Below are 21,265 nucleotides of genomic sequence, written 5' to 3' on the forward strand. Positions count from 1 at the left end.
GGGAGGGGCAGGTGCGCGGGTGATGCAGGAAGGGTAGGGGTTCTGGAGGCACTGCAGGTTGGGGAGAGGCGGGGGTGAGGCAGGTGCGGGGGTGCCGCGAATGGGGTCCGTAGGCAATGCGGGTGGTGGAGGGGCGGGTTCAGGGGTGCCGTAGGTGGGGTAGGGTGTCCGGAGGTGCAGCGGATGGGGGGGTCATGTGCAGGGCAGAGGGGGAGGGGATCCAGGAGCGCTGTGGTCGGGGGAAGGGCCAGGTGCTGGGGTGCCATGGGTGGGGGATTGGCGGGTTTAATGGGGTATATATAATGAGGTGAAGTACACTGTGGAGGGGGTATTTATAATGGGGTGGGGTACACTATGGGAGGTATATATAATGGGGTGGGGTACACTGTGGGTGGTATATATAATGGGGTGGAGCACACTGTGGGGGGTATATATAATGGGGATGGGTACACTGTGGGGGGTATATATAATGGGGATGGGTACACTGTGCAGGGGTATATATAATGGGGATGGGTACACTGAGGGGGTATATATAAAGGGGATGGGGTATGTATAATGGGGTATGTATAATGGGGAGACTCCCTGCCGCGGGTCCCTTACCTTCCCTGGCCACTCTCCATCCTGCTGGACGAGGATGCTGTAGCATATAAGAGTCAGGCTGCTTGTAGTGCTGGACGAGGATGCTGTAGCACATAAGAGTCAGGCTGCTGGTAGTGCTGGACGAGGATGCTGTAGCACATAAGAGTCAGGCTGCTGGTAGTGCTGGATGAGGATGCTGTAGCATTTAAGAGTCAGGCTGCTGGTAGGGCTGGACGAGGATCCTGTAGCATATAAGAGTCAGGCTGCTTGTAGTGCTGGATGAGGATTCTGTAGCACATAAGAGTCAGGCTGCTGGTAGTGCTGGACGAGGATGCTGTAGCACAGAGCCGGCCTTAACCAATTTGGTGCCCTAGACAACATTTTATCTGGTGCACCCCCCCTCCACTCCTTATGTTGGAGCTTTTGCGCACACACATAAAAATGGTGTGGTCTTGTGGAAAGGCAGTAGGTGGATAAACATATAGTAGTGGGGGTGGAACTAAGGGGTAAGGATACAGTATAGAGTGTAGGGTTAGGGGTAAAAGCACAGTAGTGGGAGTAGTGGGTGCAGAGTTAGTGGGGTAAGGACACAGTAGAATGAAGCAATTCTGCGGGGGGGGGGGGGGGTTACAGGGGCAGGGCAGAATATTGGGGTGCCAGGGAGAGGGGGTAGCTGTTTGGCATCATTGGCTGATGATGTAGACAGGACAGATAAAAGGAGTGCAGAGTACAGTGCAGGGAGAATATTGTACAGAGAGGTATGTACACACAGAGAAATAGAGATACAGAGGTACAGAAAGTGACAGACAACAGTCAGAGAAAAGAAATAATAGGAGACAAAGAGGAAAGATAGCTGGGAGAAAAGAACTATTTACTGTAGAGAACAGATTGCAGAAAGAAGAGGTCACAAAGGGAGAGCTGCAGCATGGTTTGAAGAGATGCAAGGGCAGTTTGACATGGTGGCTGTGTGTTAATCCCTCCCCACTAAACCCACCCTGTGGGGTCCTGGGAATAAGTGCTGTGTGGTGCTGCTGCTACTCTGTAGGAGGGGATGCAGTTAAAATGCCGGCTGTCGGGATCCCAGCATTTAGTATCCTGATGCCAAAATCCCAGCAGCCGACAATGCTGACAACCGAATCCCGGCAAAACAGAGCTATTCCCACTCGTGGGTGTCCAGGACACCCATAGATGCCGGGATACTACTGTCAGGATATTGATAGCCGGCATCCTGTTTTCCAGGATTACATATCACACCCTCTGGGGGTGCTCTCCCAAGGTATCCTCTCCCCACCCCGATTTCCTACCTGTTCTCCCAATTCCCAGTACTTGGCTGCAGTGATTTGGCCTAGAATCCGCTGACCAGGAGGAGGAGGAGGAGTAGTAGAGAGCTTCGGGCTGACACCTGTTGAAGCTCCGCTGAGCAGCCTATGTCTCGCAAGGTGGTCCGCATTATGCAGTGGGATTTTCTATCTTGGGCCACTCTTCGTGTGACAGGTGTCGGTGGGCTGACTGCAAGTGCATCTCATATATATTCACACACCTATACACATACATACAGTTACATACATATACACATACAGTGCATACATTTATATAGTCACACATAGAGTTGCACACATACATATATATAGTCCCATATATATAAACAGTCAACCACATACAGTACAAGCAGCAACACACATACAGCCATACACTTACACATATATACATATGGTCACATACAGTGTACTATACACATACATACAGTCACTCATTTATACAAATATATACTGTACATACCGCCACATACTTATACACATAGTCACACACTTATACAGACATACATACACACACACAGTCACACACATATACACACAGCCACACACAGTCACACAGATATACACAGTCACACACTTATACAGACATACATACACACAGTCACACATTTATACACCCACAAACATATATATGTGTATACACACACACACACACACACACACACACACACATATATATATATACAGCCACATGCTTATACACATATATTATACACTTACACATGTATACACACACACACACACACACACACACACACACTCTCACACACTTATGCACATATATATATATATACACACACACAGCCACACACTTTTACACATATATACACACAGCCACACACTTATACACACACATATACACACTGCCACACACTTATACACACAGCCACACACTTATACACATATATACACACACAGTAATGCACTTATACACACACACACACACACACATATATATATATATATATATATATACACACAAACACACGCACACACAGCCACACACATATATAAACACAGCCACACACTTATACACACTTTCATATATATATATATATATATATATATATATATGGTCACTTACAGTGTACTATACACATACATACAGTCACACACTTATAGAAATATATACTGTACATACCACCACATACTTATACACATACTCACACACTTTTACATATATATATACACACAGTCACACACTTATACACATATATAAACACAGCCACACACGTATACACATATATGCATGCAACCACACATATATACACACAGCCACACACTTATACACATATATACAGTACAGTCACACAGATACACACAATCACACACTTATACACACATACTAGTGTACTAATTAGCAAGAACAGCTTGTAACGTAGAGTGGCAAGTTTAATCTTTCATTGTATAATGGAGAGAGATAAAAGCTCCTCATAAGTTCCTGGAAGTCAAATCACTGTCCTTAGTATCTCTGTGCAGTATGTTCTATTAGGGTACTAATTAGCTGTTTGTGCTAATTAGTTCTCTAATAGAAAATACTGTACAGAGATACTAAGGACGGTGATTTGGCATCCAGGAACTTAGGGAGGAGCTTTTAGCTCTCTACATTATACATAAAAAGATTAAACTCGCCGCTGTATGTTACAAGCTGTCCATGCTAATTAGTAAACTAGTAGAACATACTGTACAGAGATACTAAGGACGGTGATTTGGCATCCAGGAACTTAGGGAGGAGCTTTTATCTCTCTTCATTACACTTAGAAAGATTACAATGGAAAGAGATAAAAGCTCCTCCCTAAGTTCCTGGATGCCAAATAACCATCCTTAGTATCTCTGTACAGTATGTTCTACTAGTGTACTAATTAGCACAAACAGCTTGTAACGTAGAGTGGCAAGTTTAATCTTTTTATGTATAATGGAGAGAGATAAAAGCTCCTCCCTAAGTTCCTGGATGCCAAATCAATGTAATTAGTATCTCTGTACACTATGTTCTATTATGGTACTAATTAGCTGTTCGTGCTAATTAGTGCTCTAATAGAAAATACTGTACAGAGATACTAAGTATGGTGATTTTGCATCCAGGAACTTAGGGAGGAGATTTCATCTCTCTCCATTATATATAGAAAGATTAAACTTGCCACTCTATATTACAAGCTGTTTGTGCTAATAAGTACACTAGTAGAACATACTGTACAGAGATACTAAGGACAGTGATTTGACATTCATGAATTTAGGGAGGAGCTTTTATCTCTGTCCATTGTAATCTTTCTAAGTATAATGTAGAGAGAAAAAAGCTCCTCCCTAAGTTCCTGGATGCCAAATTACTGTGCTTAGCATTTCTGTACAGTATTTCCTATCTAGCCGGAAACCCTGCATCCCGTGCAAGCTGGGCAAACAACTGGAGGGGACCTGACACACGGTTGCTTGCTGCTTTCCTTTGCAGTATCACATAAACTAGTGGTTGATCTGCCCTGAAAGCCAAGAGTCTGCTCTTTTGTAAGGTACCAGTCCTGAGTCTCTGGGTCATCCATAACCAGAGATATCAGTATGCAAATTGGACCCATTTTCCCACAGACTATAATGGGCCCGTTAATTCAGACCCACCATGGGTTCCGACGCTTGCCATGAGCCTTGTGGGGGTCACAGAAACTTGAGGTTGGTATCCTCCAGTAGCTAATTGTCCCCCCTTCCATACCAACCTAATTCTGAGCTGTTTGGACCTTCAGCACCAAATACATTAAGCTTTAAACCCACTTTAATTGAATTTAATTTAATAGCTCACATAAACCGAACGTCAATGGACCATTGCTTTAACACGTTCGTTTGTATCTGTTCACACTACTTTTATTTATTGATTTATTGGTTTCTTTTTTTGGGTCCTGACAGACAATTCATATTTCCGACAGCGTCTCTGACCTCCGCTAGTTAATCCCCACCTCCCCCCTCACCCTCCCCTTTATGCTGTTAGGGGACCCGGATGCTCATATTGGAAAACATGATATTTTCACAGCCTCCCCCTACCCCTATCCCCTTTCCCACTGCCTCCCCCTACCCTCATCCCCCATCATTGTGTTATGCTGGACATAACACAATGAAGCCCTGCCCAGTGAGATCCATGCAGGGCTTCATTGTGTACAGTATTAAAAGAGTTAAAAGAGCTAAATGTGTCCTTTCTATTCTGTATTGCAGGTGTCCCCGCTAGCTCAGCCATTATGATCAGATCTGCTATGGACTCCTACGTTCTCAGGAGACTGTGTCCGCCGCTATCTTAATAAAGACCGCGGAGATACAACAGTGTACACAGGATTTATCAACATACATTTATATAATTAGAGATGTATTATTTCATTATATATGCATTTAGGACGTGACACACTGTCCACCTATGCACATTTCTCTCCGTTATAGGGCTTCCTCAGGGCTATAGTCATTGGTGTTCGTTTATGTCTTAGGGGACTCGGACGCACATACTGTATTTAAAAAGCATGGTAATTTCACCTGCCTCCCCCTACCCCCATCGCCCTTGTCCCCTGGAAGCCTGCACAATTCATGCAGTAGACAGGTCAGGTTACAAGATATGTGCAACAGTATATACTATGTATGAAAATCACATAGAGAACTGCAGTCGCGTTGATACTGTAGATGTGTAAATGGTACAGCAGCAGTGATCCCTTCTCATTAAGTACAACACAGATTCTCACAACACAGATTCTCTAACGCCGACAATCTACAGTACTGTGTTGCTTGAACAGTTAGTTGCATTAGAATACACTAATTTATATTTACTGGTATGTCTATAGGTGCTCATTACCGCTGTGTATTTTAGATAGTAAATGAGTCACTCCTGCAGATTTACCCCCTTTTGTGTGAAACCTGTGTGCACCCTTCCTTTAAATGTTTTACAATGGATTGCACAGAAAAAAAAATAATAATGAAGTGAATGTCACGGAAACGCCCCCCCCAAAAAAAAGATTGGCACTTTGGGAATCGAACTCGGGACTCTCAGTGTGGCAGGTGGGAGCCTTCACCGCTAGCCCACAACACTGCATGGAAGACTTACAAGTTCATGTGTAAAAGTACTGCAAAGAGTGATTCCTTCCCATTGATGTTCGTTGATGATGTTAGGGGACTCGGACGCACATTTCCTGCACTATACATCCAGTAAAGTGAATGATTACATTATTCCTTTCACACATTAATTGTGTCTGCATACACAAGTGTTTTAACACATTCATTTGTGTCTGTATAAACTATACACACAGTGATTTGGCATCCAGGAACTTAGGGAGGAGCTTTTCTCTCTCTCAATTGTAATCTTTCTAAGTATAACAGAAAGAGATAAAAGCTCCTCCCTAAGTTCCTGGATGCCAAATCACCATCCTTAGTATATCTGCACAGTATGTTCTACTAGTGTACTAATTACCACAAACAGCTTCTAACATACAGTGGCAAGTTTAATCTTTTTATGTATAATGTAGAGAGCTAAAAGCTCCTCCCTAAGTTCCTGGATGCCAAATCACCGTCCTTAGTATCTCTGTACAGTATGTTCTACTAGTGTACTAATTAGCACGGACAGCTTGTAACGTAGAGTGCCAAGTTTAATCTTTCTATGTATAATGGAGAGAGATAAAAGCTCCTCCCTAAGTTCCTGGATGCCAAATCACCGTACTTAGTATCTCTGTACAGTATGTTCTATTAGGGTACTATTTAGCTCTAACAGAAAATACTAGATTAAACTTGCCACTCTACGTTACAAGCTGTGCGTGCTAATTAGTACACTATCTCTCTCCATTGTATTTCTAAGTATAACACAGAGAGATAAAAGCTCCCCTTCAGTTCCTGGATGACAAATCACCGGACTGTATATTAACAATACAGTCGTCACTGACCATTTCACTGACCATTTGCCAGAGCTTGTACTGTAGATCAATCCACCGCTATTCAAACTAAAGTACTGGATTAGTGAAGCATTAGCCACCCAGTGGTGGAGAACTGTATTGCATGCTGAGTATCTAGTTGTGCCTCAATGCGCCTGTCTGTGATTAAACTCAGCAACCTAAGCTGTCACCTAGGTGTGACTAAACCTCCGTCTAGGTGCAGAAACAGTCAAGATAATGGAGGACACCTGCCCCTTCCTATGCTGCCAGGTATGGGGGAGGGGCAGGTGCGCGGGTGATGCAGGAAGGGTAGGGGTTCTGGAGGCACTGCATGTTGGGGAGAGGCGGGGGTGAGGAAGGTGCGGGGGTACCGCGAATGGGGTCCGGAGGCAATGCGGGTGGTGGAGGGGCGGGTGCAGGGGTGCCGTAGGTGGGGTAGGGTGTCCGGAGGTACAGCGGATGGGGGGGTCATGTGCAGGGCAGAGGGGGAGGGGATCCAGGGGCGCTGTGGTCGGGGGAAGGGCCAGGTGCTGGGGTGCCATGGGTTGGGGAGGGGCGGGTTTAATGGGGTATATATAATGAGGTGGAGTACACAGTGGAGGGGGTATTTATAATGGGGTGGGGTACACTATGGCAGGTATATATAATGGGGTGGGGTACACTGTGGGTGGTATATATAATGGGGTGGAGCACACTGTGGGGGGTATATATAATGGGGATGGGTACACTGTGGGGGGTATATAAAATGGGGATGGGTACACTGTGCAGGGGTATATATAATGGGGATGGGTACACTGAGGGGGTATATATAATGGGGATGGGGTATGTATAATGGGGTCGTGGTATTGGGGAGACTCCCTGCCACGGGTCCCTTACCTTCCCTGGCCACTCTCCATCCTGCTGGCTGGAGCTTCTCCCCCTCGGCCCGCAGGCAGGTGTCGCCGGAGCTGTCACTGGGTCAGTCTGGGGACCGGCATGAGGCATACACCTCCGCCCAGCCTGGAATCAGAGAATGTGGCTGGGGGGGAGAGCGGGAAAACTACAGCGGAGGGGTGGCCGCCTGGGCTGAAAGAGGAGTCATCGGGAAGAGGGGCATCCAGCAGCTGGGGCACAGGGACTACAGAGCTGCCCCCACCCGGGGTATATACAGGGGGGGTCCAGTCCTACATATAGCCCCGTACTCCAGGGGTTACGGTGCCGCTAGTACCGCATGCTGGGTGTCATAGCAGGGACGTGCGGTGAGGTGTTTGGCCAGATATTTGCTCAGATGTGTTACTCATTTCCTAATGCTGTGTGATTCTGGCCAGCGTTATACACACAGGGGCAGATTTATTAAGCCTGGTGAAGTGATAAAGTGAAAGATGATAAAGCACCAGCCAGTCAGCTCCCAATTGTCATTTTTCAAACCCAGCCAGTGACGTGGTAGTTAGGAGCTGATTGGCTGGTACTTTATCACCATGCAATTTATCACTTCACAAGGTTAATTAATCTGCCCCACAGTCACAGATCTGGGCAAATATATAGGACATGTGGGCGCTGTGTATAGTATTATAAGGGCACGGTCGTGCCCTTATATTAAGGCTGAATCGAACAAACGGAATTCTCCCATAGGGAACTTCTGAGATGGGGCATGGTGTTTGAGGGGCTACACCTCAAAAGTGATTGGACGTACTGAGCTGAAATTTGGCATGGCCACGTAGAATCGTCACTCGGTGCTGCATACCAAATTTCAGGACAAAATAATAAAAAATGAGGAATTGGGAGTAACCTAAAGTTCCAACTGTCAGTTTTTTTCTGCGACTTCCTGTGTGGCTTTTGAGCATGGTTTTCCCATATAGTCAATGGAAAGATTTTTGGGAAGGCATAACTCAGGGTAGAGGACAAAGAAAGACTTGGGGTTTGTTTTATTAGATAGAGTATGCCCCAGGGTAGTGCCTTTTGGGGTTGTGGTTTTTCAGACAGTTATAGGTTTTTTTTAATTAAGAGAAATATGCCCCATAATAGAGATAGGGCATTTCAATTTGTTGCGCCTGCTACAGAGAGTAGCTCTAGTAGCCTATACACTGGCAGTAGGGCACGAGGAGACAGAGAGGGAAGGAGTCATGTGGAGCTGCAGGAGGACAGCCAGCGGTTCCCGGGGTGTGAGGCTGTGAGTTCACTGAGGTCCATGAAGCGGGAGGAGATAGCCGGAGCTGCACAGCACTGGGTGAGTTCTGTCAGGCAGCCCCCCACTGTGTACCCAGCTTCCACTTCCACTGTGTGCCCAGTTTATTTTCCCCGCCCTCCCCCCCCCGCGTGTCCGGCCACCCTCCCCTCCCGGCCGCACCCTCCCTCCCGCCGGACCGCCCCTGGTGGCTGCCTGCGTCTCCTCCCCGCGTCTGTGGTGCCGTGGGCTGCCCGCTGCTGTCGCTACTGTCAAAGTCAGAAAAATATCACGCTGCACATTGCCATATATGCACCTCATGCGTATGCCCGCTGCACGTGCATGAGCCCTCCCGTGCGTGCGTATACTCGCGGTCGCGTGCACTCGCGGACGCGCGGTATGCGCATTTACGGTAGAGTTTGTGTTCGTCTAGCGGGCGACTCAATCGTAACATATTTTAGTCATATAATGTATTTTGTAGATTATGGTCCCTTTGATAGAATCTGAAAGTTTAGTTAATATAGCATGTTCGGGGACAAAGAGATTCCTCTTTGTTTGATACGAAGGGTCAGACAGGGGTTACACAGTGATGTTTAGTATCCATCAGAAGAGAATATAATTAGCAATATTCCGGTGTTGGTTTGAAGCGGATTACTCGCTCGTGCGTATAGTTATGGACATAAGAAGTTTATGGACATTTACTATATTTGCACTTTATTACCCATGCGGCGGGAAAACCCAGTTTCCCTCCCACCTGAGCAGTTTTAAATAGTCACAGCCCACCTGTATGAACCAACCTATGACCTTTTGTTATAATGCGGAGACGGATTCCTGTGTCCAATGAACAATAAGAATGTAGGGACCATTGTACTGTACTGTGTGTAAGTGTATATAAAGACAAGCCGACCTGGGCCAGCTCTCTACTCTTTTCAACGGTTCTCATCACTGATAATCGGGAGCTGGATATCCAGGAAGGCGCATGCGATTGTTCCCCTTGTGCGTAAGTTCTCTGCAACCATATTTATCTCCTATTTTGTTGTAAGCCATTCTCTCTCTCCTTCCCCCTTTTAAATGTAATTGTGTCTTTGTTGTATTTTAACGTGTAGTAACTCGGTTAGGTATTTTATGTTAGTTTGGTAGTGTATAACTTGTATTGTGTATTCTTTTGCGATTGAACGTTCATTCATTTCCTTAAAAGGTGTTAGACCCTTAGACCGGTATTTGAGTGTTTATTATATTGCTAAAGGGTTCTCAGAGCGTAAGAATCGCTCATACAGCTTTTAAACTAACAAGGTTACACTGTGTTGCATTTACACCTTATCACTGCACAAAGGTTTACAATTGAAGTACATTGTTTATGATATTGTTACAAAGGTTTAACTCTGTGAGCGTCAGCGCCGCTCGTGATCTCCTCGTGGTCTCGAGCGTCCGCTACGCTGCTAGCGTATCATTACGTTAGTCGGCAGCCTATAGCGTGCTTGCCTTTACGCTTTAAGCCGTGAGCGAACGTGCCGCTCGTACGTCTTGTCCACGGCTAAGCGTTTGTACGCTACGTGCGTAGTCTTACGGTATTCCATACTCCAATTGCGTACTGTATTCATTAACCTTTTCGCGTGTTTAATATAGGATATATAATAGGCATTAACAATTGGAGGCTCGCCCGCTCTTCACATATCTGCACTAGGAAATTTCAGCAGACATTATCGGTCAGCAAAAGGCGGGAGATAATATTCCTCGTAGTGCTGACCAGATAAGCGTCTGCTTCGCTTAGTAAGGAGTGCTGAAGGAATCCGAAACCGGAAGGTAGGAACAGTACGTTATTGTCTTTTAAAACCTGTTTAGTTTCTGTTTTGCGTACGTACGCATAAGCACACACACCTGTATTTCTTGCTTAGTAGTATTTTCACATATCACCTTCCTGTTTGCCATTTCACAATTGATAACGTGCTGAGAAAGATTTGTTGCTATTGGTAGTTTAAAGTTAATATTAATACGTTAAGGAGTAATTTGTAATACACGCGCACGGCTTGCCTAAAATACAAGGAAGTCTGGTGTGGTGTCAGTGAATGATTACTGTTAAAGATCATTCACATTGATAAACGTGTAGTGTGTTACTGTGGACGTACTTGGTCTGCGTACACGGGTCCTTACAAGGGCAGGGCGTACGCAACGCAAGGGTCGACGCACGGAGCGTATATTGCGCAACGGAGCGTACGGATACGCCCACCGAAACTCAAATCGCACAATAGCATTGTTCTAGTGGGGGCGGTATAGTATAGCCACGCGATAATAGCACAAATTGATTTCAGTTTCCAAAACTTAGTTTAAATACCTTACTTTACTGTAATGCCTCTGGGGAGAGCTATCAGATTACGGGAAATTATTTTTCTGATCAGAAAACTATAGAATGATAGTGGGTTGAAAACAGTATGAGTGTATTGAACTCCTCTTGGTGAAGTCTTGGTGAAATCTTGGTGAAGTAAATCTTGGTGAAGTAAGTCTTGGTGAATCACGGTACGTGATGAGCACGGTCTAGGTGAAAACGTGCAACGGAGTGTGATAAAGTTTTCATTGTATTACGCTCTGGCTGTTTTGGAGCACAGTAGGGAGACTCCAATGATCCTACCATTTATGGGCAACAAGTGTCTATAAGTGGTACGATTAGACCGCACGGTTGTATGTGTGACCAATAACGCAACATGATATGAGGTCATATATTAAATTGCCCCCATGCGTGTTGTAGGGAGCACATGCAAGTGTGATTTGTGTAAAAATAAGGAATTGTCGCTGGTAGGGCCTGCAACGATTACGTGGGTCTGCAAAAAGGGGCAGATCCGTTGTACTCGGAGCAGAAGAAGCTGGTGGTAGAGCTTGGAGAACTTCCACCGTAGACTTCTGTGTTTGGTGCATTTTAGGAAGTTTTTCTGTGTTAAAAAGGTCCACAATGGCAGCCAAGTGCACAACACAGGGACGTTCAGCAGTCAGGGTTCAGACTGAAGAGGCTCGCAGACCCCGAGGGTCTGCTCGGTTAGTAATATGGGGGAGGTATGGTTCCCACACTGAGACCTTTTGTGACGAATGGACACGAATGACTGTGGGGGATAAAGCACCATTTCCTGGGATAGGTAGTTTTGACTCAGAGGTATTGCATAATTTAAGGCGAAGGATCTGTCTCATAAAATCCGGGAAGCAACGAATTAGACATTATGATTGGTTACAGTTATGGCAACAGGAAAGTGAAATGCAAAGAAATTTAACTTACATATCTGACTCTCATCTTGGGAGGAGAGACATGGCAATGGAGAGGATTATGGCTGCAGAGAATGGCACGATGGGGTATGATAAACAGGCACTTAGCAACTGTATTATAGATGATAAGACTAATTGTAATAAACGTAACAAGAATAATCGTAATACTGTTAAATGTACAACTATTAACCCATGCAAGTTGCACCCCATGTTAAACTTCCCTCAGGATTACCAGCAAGAAAGTGAGCCCAGCACGATGTCGGTACCTCTTCCAGAAGCCATCCTACAAGACATCCAGGTGGACGCGACCAAATCGGTAAAGGCAGTAATCAAACCCCCGTAACGGAGGGTCAGGTGAGGTCGTGTCCACAGGTACGTATGGTGTTATACATCACGCACAAACAAATGTACCTCATATTGTAGAACCAACTCAGAATGACGTTATTGGACTTAATCCTGTCAGGGTAATTGCAGTACCAAATGGGAAAACTGACACTTCAGGAGTCACTCCTGTAAGGAACATCGCCATGCACTGCCCCTTTTCCTGAACAGATTTAAGAACAATTTTGTCTGAATTTCCTGACCCTAGGAAAGACTTAGTTGCATGTCAAAAGTATATTAGAGAGCTAGGAAATTCTGCAGAGCCAAATAACAAAGATTGGAGGACAGTTTTGAGGGCATGTTTACCCCCCGATGTCGACTCAGTGAAATTTATCGCTGACTGTAAACTAGATGAAGAAATACCACTAACAGACGAGTATAATCAGGATAATGTAAAGAGAATCAACTTACAGTTAGGAGTATATTTCCCTGCAGTGGTAAAGTGGAATAAAATCTTTTCAATAAAACAAAAAGAAGGTGAATCCACACCAGAGTATTTTCACCGGGCTCTGCAGGCTATGGCTAGGTACACTGGTATAGATGACATTAAAACTAATGTACACCACAGAGAAGTAGCTGTGTCCGTATTAATGGATGGCTTAAAAGACACACTAAGAATCAGGGTACAAACCTCTCTACCTCACTGGAGAGGTATCTCGGTGGCTGCATTAAGAGAGTCCGCTATCGAGCATGACCGTAATATCCAAAGAACCAGGGAAGCACAGGGAGAGCGGTTGATGGTGATGAGCATCCAAGCATTAGAGGAGGCATCAAATCGACCGAAACCCCAGGCCACTGGCACATGGAGGAAGCCAAGGGTTTGTTATCTTTGTAAAAGAGAAGGGCATTATGCCAGCAACTGTAACAGCCCACATAAAGTCAGACCCCCTAGACATGAATATGAGCAAAGTTATGACACACCAAATTATAATCAGGGATCACATAGGAAGAATTTTGGGCCACACCCATGATATGTAGTCAGGAAAGGTGATCATTAGGACTGATAATAAGCCTGAGGTAACGGTTAATAAATTGGGAGGTCATTCCCTGAAGACACAGGAATGACCCGGGTAAAATTTGTAATGTATCTGTAAAATGTTTTTTTTCTCTCCCCATCTCTGACGGTTATCGGTAGGACTCAAACATTACATAGCTACTTGGTCTTTGCAGAAGTCTACCAAACCCCAGCATGACCTACCCACATCAATGTATCCTGGCCAGATACAAAGGGTGGAGTTTGGAAATGCTGGTGGGAGGGACTGCGCAAAGATACCATTGGAGATGTAGGTGTGACAGCCTGATGATGAACGGAAGAACTGACAATGTTTTTTTCTCTCCTGAAAAATGTTTGAAAAATGTTTTTTTTCTGTTGTTGTTTATTGTTGATTTATGTGATGCATATATATATGAACGGTTCTCTCTCTCTTGTTGTTTTCTTTTCTCTCTCTCTCTCTTTTCTTTCTCATGGTCTCATAACGTTACAGATGGTATGTCACACATTAGTTGGACAAATGGTGATGCAAGATTTATTCTCCTTACAGAAAGAGCGCTGAGCTAGAAGAAATATTGTATCACCAGAATGTTTAGAAGACTGAAAGACAGCACCTTTGAGATGACAGCAGAACAAGAAGAACAACAAGACTAGAGAACTAATTATCATAACAAGTTTCTCTCCCCCTCAAACTGTTTTTCTGTACCCCCATTACAAATTTCTCCTTTTCTCCTCCTGTAAGATGGACTTGCCCCAAGAGACTGTGATATGGATTTTCCTGTTGACCATGATGTTGACCAGAGCAGTCTGTTTCGGTGAGAGTACCAGTGAGGTCGAGAAAGGATCCAGAAAGGTTCTGATGACAGAGACAGAGGCGTAAATTTCCAATAGAAGCACAATCACAGAGCAAAGGCGAGTACCGGAAACGATCTAGCAGCCATGTTATTTGTAAACATTGTGAAGGATTGTTAGCTGAAAAGAACTGTATCTGTAGACACTGTGACAGTAGAGTTGAGGATGGGTGCATCAAGAAATGTCAGTCCAGTTTTAACATTAACATGGACCGGCATCCATTGGGTGACTATCACTCATTAGTGGGTAAGGTGTTAAACCAAACAGATTGTTGGGTATGCTCTCAAGTACCTCAAGGCCATAGCAAATCAGGGTTAGTACCATTCCCTTTAACTATAGGGGAGGTACTTGAGCTAAGTGGTGGGAGGCCGGTGGACAGGAGGTTTAATATCTCCAGTCCTCCTAGTTTGAAGCTCCACCAATATCATGTGGATAGATCCCTAGTATGTTTTAACATTTCCAATCCCCGAAAGCCGGGAAATTGGGAAGTGTCATGGAATAACCAAACCATGACCTTTTCATACAGAGCCGATAGAATGCCTACAGATACAGAACTTATACGCCACATAGCCGGTAGTGGGAAATATTTCCGATATAGGTATACCCTAGGAAGTAGGATCATGAGAGTTGGAGAAGTATCACCAGGATACTGTGCACATATCGTACAAACTTATACGTTTACTAAACAGATGGGAGAATTAGGGTTAGGAAATTTCATATGGAAAATGTGTAATATGGTAATGTCCTACTCCGTCCCATATGTTCTCCCCGATGATGCATACTTCATATGCGGGAGGAAGGCGTATAAGTGGCTTGCCCCAAACTCAGAAGGGTTATGTTATATTGGAAAAGTACTGCCTGAGGTAATGACCGTATCCCACACTAAAATGAAGGATATTCACCGCAGTGCCCAAGCTCCTTATACTCACACTCATTACGAGCACATCGTTAAACGGCACCTGATAGAAAGAACAGAGCATCCGTCCTCTGACCTGATCCATGAATCCACCGGGATTCAATTCCTAATCGCGTTAGATATCACTCGTACCGCCAGAGGAGTGATAAATTATAAATATATATCTGCGCTTGCAAATTTATTAGACAACATCACTGAAATGTATGATGACACATTCAGGTATACCGGAAGGGAGCTCCAAGCTTATAAAACAGAACTGGTTCAGCATAGGATGATTCTCAATTATCTCACAGCTGTGACAGGCGGGTATTGTGTTACCCTAGCGACTCAGTATGGAATAAAGTGCTGCACGTATATTACAAATAGCACCGAGGACCCGGTCGAGGTCATAGACCAAAAGATGGACGACATTCTCCAATTAAAGTGGGAGTTCCGAAGGAAACACAATCTCACCCTTGCCGCTGTGGATAATGAGCTGACCGGTTGGGTGTCATGGTTGAACCAACGAAATTGGTTCTCTGGTTTAGGAGAATGGACTCAAGGAATTATCATGGATGTAGGGACATTTCTTTTGTGTATTCTGGGTGTCATCATATTGGTCGGTCTGATATTTAGATGCGTTCGGGTTTTAACAAAGTGTAAACGTAGCGCCCGAGTGATGAGTTTAAGAAGTGAAGATACTGTAATAACAACGACTGATTTGGTTTATGACCCAACAATAGAGACAATGTTGTGATGAAAATGTGATTCCACGGTCCGTTTCTTTCACCCGTTTCTCCTTTGTTTTTCTCCAAGGTACAAAGACATCCGCTTGGAAGAAGAATTTGACAACCTTTTACACAGACAAATGATGGACTATGCCATAGACCCCCCATATCCCTAGTACCTTTAATTTTACGCTAGCCCAACACTTTTTGTAAGTCTATGGACATTGAAAAAGCTTTTTGCACACCGTTTATAGCAAAAGCATCGGGAGACTACAGTCAACATGTACATCGAGACAAGACAAGACACAAGACAAGACCTCAATCGGCAAATGTATATTAAACTCACATAGTTTATGACTGCATTTACCATAATTACTCCTTATCTTCATCTCTACAACCTTCAGGTAATAACACACCTAGTCGATAGGGAATATAGGCACAGATATCAGCACTCACATATCCCCCTATTCATGTATCATCAACTAAAATGTGCTCCCCCATTTTGTTGCAACCAAAAGCCGAAAAGAGCTCGGTAAAGTTTGACAGCCCATCCACAGACCCGTACCACGGGATAAGAAGGAATTCAAATGTATACTTCGCAATACCTCGAAGCTTGATTTAAAACACGTACGGCACGATGATACATGACCCCCCAAACATGGATTCATACACACATGCTTCTGCTATCTCACTAGGTCATACCCTTTTCCTACCTTCTCCTCTCCTCCCCTACCCAATCATAGAAATGTATTATACATGACATATATTTTTCTCTATTTGAACTGTTTTAGGAAGTGGCAGTTATTGGTGACTGCCAAAGGGTGGACTGTCAAAGTCAGAAAAATATCACGCTGCACATTGCCATATATGCACCTCATGCGTATGCCCGCTGCACGTGCATGAGCCCTCCCGTGCGTGCGTATACTCGCAGTCGCGTGCACTCGCGGACGCGCGGTATGCGCATTTACGGTAGAGTTTGTGTTCGTCTAGCGGGAGACTCAATCGTAACATATTTTAGTCATATAATGTATTTTGTAGATTATGTTCCCTTTGATAGAATCTGAAAGTTTAGTTAATATAGCATGTTCGGGGACAAAGAGATTCCTCTTTGTTTGATACGAAGGGTCAGACAGGGGTTACACAGTGGTGTTTAGTATCCATCGGAAGAGAATATAATTAGCAATATTCCGGTGTTGGTTTGAAGCGGATTACTCGCTCGTGCGTATAGTTATGGACATAAGAAGTTTATGGACATTTACTATATTTGCACTTTATTACCCATGCGGCGGGAAAACCCAGTTTCCCTCCCACCTGAGCAGTTTTAAATAGTCACAGCCCACCTGTATGAACCAACCTATGACCTTTTGTTATAATGCAGAGACGGATTCCTGTGTCCAATGAACAATAAGAATGTAGGGACCATTGTACTGTACTGTGTGTAAGTGTATATAAAGACAAGCCGACCTGGGCCAGCTCTCTACTCTTTTCAACGGTTCTCATCACTGATAATCGGGAGCTGGATATCCAGGAAGGCGCATGCGATTGTTCCACTTGTGCGTAAGTTCTCTGCAACCATATTTATCTCCTATTTTGTTGTAAGCCATTCTCTCTCTCCTTCCCCCTTTTAAATGTAATTGTGTCTTTGTTGTATTTTAACGTGTAGTAACTCGGTTAGGTATTTTATGTTAGTTTGGTAGTGTATAACTTGTATTGTGTATTCTTTTGCGATTGAACGTTCATTCATTTCCTTAAAAGGTGTTAGACCCTTAGACCGGTATTTGAGTGTTTATTATATTGCTAAAGGGTTCTCAGAGCGTAAGAATCGCTCATACAGCTTTTAAACTAACAAGGTTACACTGTGTTGCATTTACACCTTATCACTGCACAAAGGTTTACAATTGAAGTACATTGTTTATGATATTGTTACAAAGGTTTAACTCTGTGAGCAACAGCGCCGCTCGTGATCTCCTCGTGGTCTCGAGCGTCCGCTACGCTGCTAGCGTATCATTACGTTAGTCGGCAGCCTATAGCGTGCTTGCCTTTACGCTTTAAGCCGTGAGCGAACGTGCCGCTCGTACGTCTTGTCCACGGCTAAGCGTTTGTACGCTACGTGCGTAGTCTTACGGTATTCCATACTCCAATTGCGTACTGTATTCATTAACCTTTTAGCGTGTTTAATATAGGATATATAATAGGCATTAACACTCCTGACGGGGTGCGGCTGGCAGTAGGAGGCGTCTCGGGCAGCTGTGTCCGGCCACACCTCCCTCCTCCTCCTCCCGCTGTGTCCGGCCCTCCCTCCCTGCTGTGTGTCCGTCCATCCGTCCCCCCTGCTGTGTGTCCCCCCTGCTGTGTGTCCCCCCCGCCCTCCCTGCTGTGTGTCCGTCCCCCCCGCCTTCCCTGCTGTGTGTCCGTCCCCGCCCTCCCTGCTGTGTGTCCGTCCCCCCCGCCCTCCCTGCTGTGTGTCCGTCCGTCCCCCCCTCCCTCCCTGCTGTGTGTCCCCCCCCCCGCCCTGCTGTGTGTCCTTCCGTCCCCCACCGCCCTCCCTGCTGTGTGTCCTCCACCGCCACCCTCCATGCTGTGTGAAACCCCCCCGCCCTCCCTGCTGTGTGTCCGCCCCCCCTCCCTGCTGTGTGTCCGGCCCCCTCCCCTTCCTGCTGTGTGTCCGGCCACCCCCCTCCCTCCCTGCTGTGTGTCCGGCCACCCCCTCCCCTGCTGTGTGTCCGGCCAACCCCTCCTCTGCTGTGTGTCCGCCCCCCCCTCCCTGCTTTGTGTTCGGCCACACTCCCCTCCTCCCGCTGTGTCCGGCCACCCCCCCTCCTCCCTGCTGTGTGTCCGTCCCCCCCGCCCTCCCTGCCGTGTGTCCGTCCGTCCCCCCCCTCCCTGCTGTGTGTCCCCCCCCCCGCCTTCCCTGCTGTGTGTCCGTCCCCGCCCTCCCTGCTGTGTGTCCATCCCCCCCGCCCTCCCTGCTGTGTGTCCGTCCGTCCCCCCCTCCCTCCCTGCTGTGTGTCCCCCCCCCCCGCCCTGCTGTGTGTCCTTCCGTCCCCCACCGCCCTCCCTGCTGTGTGTCCTCCCCCCCTCCCTGCTGTGTGTCCGGCCCCCTCCCCTTCCTGCTGTGTGTCCGGCCATCCCCCCTCCCTCCCTGCTGTGTGTCCGGCCACCCCCTCCCCTGCTGTGTGTCCGGCCACCCCCTCCTCTGCTGTGTGTCCGCCCCCCCCCCCTCCCTGCTTTGTGTTCGGCCACACTCCCCTCCTCCTGCTGTGTCCGGCCACCCCCCCTCCTCCCTGCCGTGTGTCCGTCCCCCCCCCTCCCTGCTGTGTGTCCGGCCCCCTCCCCTTCCTGCTGTGTGTCCGGCCACCCCCTCCCCTGCTGTGTGTGTCCCCCCGCCGCCCTCCCTGCTGTGTGAAACCCCCCCTCCTCCCGCTGTGTCCGTCCACCCCCCCTCCTCCGCTGTGTCCGGCCACCCCTTCCTCCCTGCTGTGTGTCCGGCCACCACCCCCCCCCACTACTGTGTGTCCGGCCACCCTCCCCTGCTGTGTGTCCAGCCACCCTCCCCTGCTGTGTGTCCGGCCACCCTCCCCTCCCCTGCTGTGTGTCCGGCCACCCTCCCCTCTCCTGCTGTATGTCCGGCCACCCTCCCCTGCTGTGTGTCCGGCCACCCTCCCCTCCCCTGCTGTGTCTGGCCACCCCCCTCCTCCCTGCTGTGTGTCTGGCCACCCCCCCTCCCCTGCTGTGTGTCCGGCCACCCCCCCTCCTCCCTGCTGTGTGTCCGGCCACCACCCCCTACTCCCTGCTGTGTGTCCGACCACCACCCCCCTCCCTGCTGTGTGTCCGGCGCCCCTCCCCTGCTGTGTGTCCGGCCACCCTCCCCTCCCCTGCTGTGTGTCCGGCCACCCTCCCCTCCCCTGAATGTGTCCGGCCACCCTCCCCTCCCGCTGTGTGTCCGGACGCCCGCCATACCGCTGGACCATCCCTGGCGGCTGCCTGCGTCTCCTCCCCGGGTCTGTGGTGCCGTGGGCTGCCCGCTGCAGTCGCTCCTGACGGGGTGAGGCATCTCGGACAGCCGCTGACCTCCGGGCTCCATTCCTCTCCTCACGGCCCGACTGGGAGCTCCCGCAGTACTGTCTATGTCTCCTGCTGTGGACGCCGCCCGCCATCTTGGCCCCCCCTGCTGTGTGTCCAGCCACTCCTCCCGCTGTGTCTGGCCACCCCCCTCCTCCTCCTGCTGTGTCCGGCCACCCCCCCTCCCTGCTGTGTGTCCGGCCACCCCCCCCTCCCTGCTGTGTGTCCGGCCTCCCTCCCCTGCTGTGTGTGTCTGGCCACCCCCACCTCCTCCCGCTGTGTCCGGCCACCCCCCTCCTCCGCTGTGTCCTCTCCTCACGGCCCGACCGGGAGCTCCCGCAGTACCGTCTATGTCTCCTGCTGTGAACGGCGCCTGCCATCTTGGCCTTCCCCGCTGTGTGTCCGACCACTCCTCCCGCTGTGTGTCTGCCCCCCCCCCCCGTGTGTTGCCGGCCACCCTCCCCTCCTCTGCCGCTGTGTGCTCGGCCACCCCCTCCCTCATCTCCTCTCCCGTTGTGTGTCCGGCCGCCGGCCACCGCCGCTGTGTGTCTGGCCACTCCTCCCGCTGTGTGTCCGGCCACCCCCCCCCTGCTGTGTGTCCGGCCACCCTCCCCTCCTCTGCCATTGTGTGTCCGGCCACACACCCCTGCCGCTGTGTGTCTTGCCACCCCCTCCCTCATCTCCTCTCCCGTTGTGTGTGCGGCCACCGCCCCCTACCGCTGTGTGTCCGGCCACCCTCCCCCCCTCCCCTCCTCTCCCGTTGTGTGTCAGGACACCCCCCCTGCAGCAGTGTGTCCTGCCACTCCTCCCGATGTGTGTCTGGCCACCCCCCTTTCCCCCGCTGTGTGTCCGGCCACCCTCCCCTCCTCTACCATTGTGTGTCCGGCCACACCCCCTGCGCTATGTGTCCGGCCACCCCCTCCCTCATCTCCTCTCCCGTTGTGTGTCCGGCCACCGCCCCCTGCCGCTGTGTGTCTGGCCACCACCCCACCCCTGCTGTGTGTCCGGCCACCTTCCCCTCCTCTACCATTGTGTGTTTGGCCACACACCCTGCCGCTGTGTGTCCGGCCACCCCCTCCCTCATCTCCTCTCCCGTTGTGTGTCCGGCCACCGCGCCCTGCCGCTGTGTGTCCGGACCCCCTCCCTCTCCATCTTTCCCGTTGTGTGCCCGGCCAACCTCCCCGCCAATGTG

The sequence above is a fragment of the Pseudophryne corroboree genome, chromosome 2, assembly GCF_028390025.1.
Source record: "Pseudophryne corroboree isolate aPseCor3 chromosome 2, aPseCor3.hap2, whole genome shotgun sequence".
Lineage (NCBI taxonomy): Eukaryota > Metazoa > Chordata > Amphibia > Anura > Myobatrachidae > Pseudophryne > Pseudophryne corroboree.